The sequence below is a fragment of the Microtus pennsylvanicus genome, chromosome 2 (assembly GCF_037038515.1).
Source record: "Microtus pennsylvanicus isolate mMicPen1 chromosome 2, mMicPen1.hap1, whole genome shotgun sequence".
In the NCBI taxonomy this organism is placed as follows: domain Eukaryota; kingdom Metazoa; phylum Chordata; class Mammalia; order Rodentia; family Cricetidae; genus Microtus; species Microtus pennsylvanicus.
The window spans coordinates 79,606,769-79,612,349 of NC_134580.1; positions in this window are offsets into that span (position 1 = coordinate 79,606,769).

Below are 5,581 nucleotides of genomic sequence, written 5' to 3' on the forward strand. Positions count from 1 at the left end.
TATGTTTCTAATAAAGCTCCCCAGCCAGCTCTGGCTCATTTACCAGATATATAGTCTTCTGTATATATTCTTGAATGTGTATTAGGTATTTCATTGACGTAATTACTTATCAGTCAGCTAATGGTCTTTACTGTTTCAGTATGGCCTACTCCATAGGACAGGGCATGAAGACAAGGTTTATAGAGCTGCAGTATGGCTTTAAGCAATAAAGAGATTGAGTTTCCAAGCTCCAATCCCTGCTTCCTAGTGAGAAAATGCAGACAAGTATCTATGTCTAGTTTCAGTAGTCATTATCAGAATATGTGTCTGTTGTATGAGTTAAACATTGCTCATAAAATCCCAGCCCAATCCAACCAGAGCTGTGTTGGCCAAGAGCCAGTTCCCTTACATGGAAATTCCACCAATATTATCCCAGTGAAAAGGCAATTTGTTGCTTACATTATTATTATTATTATTATTATAATCATCATCATTATTATGATTATTAAACTTACAGGTAACTTTCCTCCATGACTCTGATTTCCAAAATGGATGGGATTTTTATAGTGTTTTGTTGTTGTTTTTGGTGGTGGTGGTGTGTGTGTATGGTGTGTATGTTCATGTGCTCAGTCATTGCGTACTCACCAATAAGGCTAGAGGTCAACCTCGACTATGTTACTGAGGAGTTGTTCACTTTATTTTTTGAGACAGAGTCTCTTGTTGACTCGGATCTCACTCAGTATGCTGGATTGTGATCTGTCAGTCTGTCTCCCCAGCGTTGAGATTACAAGCACACACGCCACCATGCCCAAATTATTTATGTGGGCCTCGGGGATGAAAGTCAAGTTTTTATATTTGCAAGGTGGACACTTACCAACTGAGTTCTCCACCCCAGAAGTGTATAGTTTAAAGCACTCAACTTATGAAAAGTCTAATGAATCCATGAGATAAGGGAACTGTGAAGAAAAGCCTCTTGGAACACAGAACTATTTGATCATCATTAGCTCTGTATCTTCTCTCCTTCCTAGCCTTAGGCTCATTAATTATTCATCATTAAAGCAAATTGCTCTTGAAAGATCTTGTTCTTTTTAATTACATAGCTCTCAACAATAGTTAAACTTCAAAAATCACATGTGGTGTTTACAGATGTGTGCGTATACAAACACACACACACACAGGCACACCACACCACATGACCTCATTCATCCAAGGCATTCTAAATCTCTGAGAGTGATGGGGTAGGCTGTATGGAAGTGGGAGGGGGTGGCTAATGTTTTGCCAAGGCAGGTTTGTAAACCTAGGACTGAGACCCACACTGGATAAACTACTCAAGCTGGGATCTTAATATGTAAGGGTTTATATTTGGGGATTAAGTGAGAAGTCTTCTGTTCAAAGGGAGTAAGTTTGTAGGTGGCATGATGCTAGTCAAACTCTTGTGCTGAAAATTACATCTTCCATAGGAACAATGCATTCCCTGGTCCAGCCAAGCACTGTATAAATCAAAACACATGTCCACAGCTGGGACAAGAGCATTAGGACCACCTAGCTGGATTCCTTTGGAATGAGTCTATGTGAAACCATGCCAACATAATTGTAAACAATCTCCCTAAAGAAGTTAGATGAAGAGGAGCCAACAACCCCATCAAACATCAACAACAAAACTTCCATTGGATTTAACTCAGTTTTCGGGGGGGGGGGGATGTATAATGCAGACACTACAGAGCCTTGTGAACAAACACCATCACATATTAGAAACTGGAGCTCAGAGACATTGGCATGAAGCCCCTATTTTCCTTACCCAGTGCTTCCAATTTTTCTCCCCCTCCTCCTCCTTTATCCCCAGGAGTTATAGTTGGGTATGGGGCAGGCACATGCTTGCTGACTGATCTCACAAAAGCCACATGCATCTGCAGCTAGAGACCTTTGGAAAATCACGCCTCTCTTTATTTATTATGGTTTCCATGGCAAGAAGAAAATAAAAGGAAACTGTGTTTAACAGCAAAGACAATACGAGAAGCCACAGCTCTCAGGCAGGCAACAGCAGAGCGTAAGCTAAGCTTTCTTCCCCTGTGTGGACAATGCTGTGGAACTCGCACCAACCAGATGGTGACTCTGGCAATATGGAGATGTAACTCATGAACAAAAGACACCCTTAGGAGAGGCTGAGGGGGAACCTGGGCTTTCTTTTAGGCCTTTGTTGCCAAGTTTTCCATTCAGGGGCCTCAAAAAATCAGACGAGTAAGCAAAGATTTCTGGTCCACCTAATTTGATAATCAGGTTCTAGACTGGGTCACAAGCCCAGCTGATTTTTTTTCATCAAACAGGTACCTGGAGTTTGGGCAACCCAGAGACTACACTGGCTCTGTCCCTTAGGCTGGAGTCAGGGGTCATACTCTCGAATAGCCTGGAGAGTTAGGTTGTCTCATGCATATAGCAGACAATTTCTAAGTTGGGTTGGGCCACTCCCACTCTGAGAAGTCTGGGCTATCACCTTTTATGACTGAGATAGCAGTGTACTTCCCCAGCCTGTATTTTGTCACCTTACATTCTGGTGTCTTGGCTAATGTCAATCACAGCCTTTAGATCTCTTGGGTCAACCTCCAACAGCTCGGTGCTCACAAAGCCCTGGAGACCTGAGTGTGGGAAGAGCAGCAAGAGCAGCGGTTTCTAGTAAATTCACTGTGTTTTATTTTTTAAGGGAGGGAATTCCCTCAACGGACTTACCTCACACTAAAATGGTCTTGACACTAGGCTTGCCTTGCATTCTTCACGCTGGTACTTTACACACGACTTTTTATAGCGGTAGATTCCTCTGGCTACAACATTGAGGGAAAGCCCCTGACTCTTTAAGTCACTCATATCTCTGAATACCTTTTTAGGTTGATTCATGCTTAAAGCCACATCCTAATTCAAAGGAAAGGGGCAGACAGGTCAGTTAAAACACCATTTATTTCGCAGGCTTTCTGGACTCGGTCATGTAAAAAAGAGTATCTAATTAATAAAATCTTGTAGCTGCCAACCCCTGAGAACCAAGAAGCAGAAGATATTGTCAAGGGAAAAAAGCGACTCTTTTATAAAAAAAGAAAGTAAGTGTGTGTGTCTGTGGGTCTGTGTGCGTGTGTTTGTGACTTGAATTGCTCTTCTCCTTCCACCATGCGGGTTCGGGGATTATCTCAGGTCATCGGATATGATAGCAAGCACCGTTATCTACTGAGCCACTTGACAGCCCACAAAAGACCCTTGATGGGACAAACTAAAGAAGAAAAGATACATTCTCCAGATTATCCCAGGCGCAGGGGTCACTAGCCTGGGAACCATCCAATCAGGAAGGTCAATCGTTATGCAGATAAAAGCACAGTTCCCGTCTGCCTAAACTTGATCCTGTGGATGGGTTTTACGCTCAGGGTACTTTGAATTACTTTATCCCTGTCCTGATGGTTCATACAGTGACACTTCCCACCTCCATCAACCTTTACATGAAGATTAAAGTTTATGTGATGGATTCAAGGGTAGTTCAGAAGGAGAGGAAGATGGGGTGAGGTAGAGGAAGAAGCAAAGAGAGACCATAAGGCTTAACTCTGTCTGGCTGACAGAGTCATAATCTTGGGGAAAGATGATAGAGATTTTGTGGAAATGATATGGAAACATGACTGGGAGTGGAAATAAAGGCTTACACTTCACTGCCTGGTTTGTAAAGCCAGCGTCATCGTCAGCCACCTACTTACTGAATGTGCACACCTACTGTGTAGCGTTTACTTTTCTTTTCTTTCCTCTCTTCTTTCGTTCTTCCTTCTCTCCCTTCCTCTCTCTCCCCCTGCTTTCTCTCTATATATCTTACAAGATGTCATTTTAGTTTTTAATGTTTTTATTTATGTATGTGTGCCTGCATGCCAGCGCCTGTGTGTGAGAATATACATGAGTGTGAGGGTAGCCCCAGAAGCCAGGAGAGCAGAGAAAGAGGTTAGATCCCTTGGAGCTGGTGCTATAGGTGGTTGTGAATGGTCATGTGGAGGCTGGGAACCAAACAGGGGTGTTCTGCAAGAGCAGCAAGAACTTAACTCCTAAACCATCTCTCCAGCCTCCAAAATATTGCTTCGTTTTAAGAGACAGAGTAACTTAGTTCAGGCAGGCTGACCTTGAACATTTGTTCCTTCTCCCTCAGGCTCTACCATGCCCTGTTTATGCTGGGGTATGGATCAAGCTCGGAGCTTTTGACATGCTAGGCAAGCACTCTACAAACAGACCAATATCCCCTTTTCCAGATCTTCCTATTATCATTGTTTTAGCAGAGATGGTGAATACATCCTCCTCCTCTTCCACCTCTTCCTCCCAGAAACCCCCCCTGGGTCACTATCCTCCCACAAGTCACCATCAAAGTAAAAATAGCAAGGCAGTGTTAGCCATTGGTGATCTAAAATGTTATCCTTTGAAATTCTTACTTACTCTGGAATTCATGGACTTAAAAGTTGGGCAATTGTCTTAGTTAAGGTTTCTATTGCTCTGAAGAGACACTATGATCACTGTAGTCAGCCTTTCCTTTGGGCAGCCAACTGGCTCCCAAATAAAGAAACAGAGTCTTGTTATTATGGATGTGTGACCTTAGCTTAATCTTGCCCCACTAGCTCTTTTAACTTAATTCAGCCTGTTTCTATTCATCTACATTTTACCTCAGGGCCTTTTAAGACTTTCTTTTATTCTGTATGTCCTGCTTTCCTGATTCCTCTGTGTCTGTCTCTGTCTGGCCCCTATCATCTCCCTGTCATCCTTTTTTCTTTCTCCCTGGAGTCTAAATACCTCCTCCTACTTATTCTCCCTGCTGGTAAGTTCTGCCTATACCTCCTCCCTCGCTATTGGTCATTCAGCTTTTTATTAGACAAATCAGGTGCTTTATGCAGGCAAGGTAAAACAGCAACACAACTTCACATAATTAAACAAATGCAACATATCGTTGCATAGTTAAATAAATATTCCACACCACACCACAGAAACTCTTATAAAGGGAAACATTTCACTGGGGTGGCTTGGTTTCAGAGGCTTAGTCCATTATCGTCATGGTGGGACATGGAGCTGTGCAGGCAGACATGGTCCTAGAGAGGGAACTGAGAGTTCTACATCTTGATCCACAGGCAACAGGAAGCGAACTGTGACACCAGGCATCGCTTGAGCATGGGAAACCTCAAAGTCCATCCCCACAGTGACACACTTCCTCTGATAAGGTTGTACCTATTGTAACAAAGCCACACCTCCTAATTGTACCATTATGTATGAGCTTATGGGGGTCAATTACATTCAAACGACCACATTCCACTCCCTGGCCACCATAGCTTGTAAAAATATAATGCAAAATGTGTTTAGGTCAACTTCCAAAGTTCCCATAGTCTATCATAGTCTCAACAATGTTTTAAAGCCAAAGTTCAAAGTCTCTTCTGAGATTCATGTAATCTCTTTACTGTAATCTCCTATTAAAAAAAAACATATCACATAATTCTGATACATAATGTCTCAGGATATACATTACCATTCCAAAATATAGGGAAGAGAGCATAGCAAGGAAACACTGGACCAAAGCAAGACCGAAAAGCAGCTGGACAAACTCCAAAAT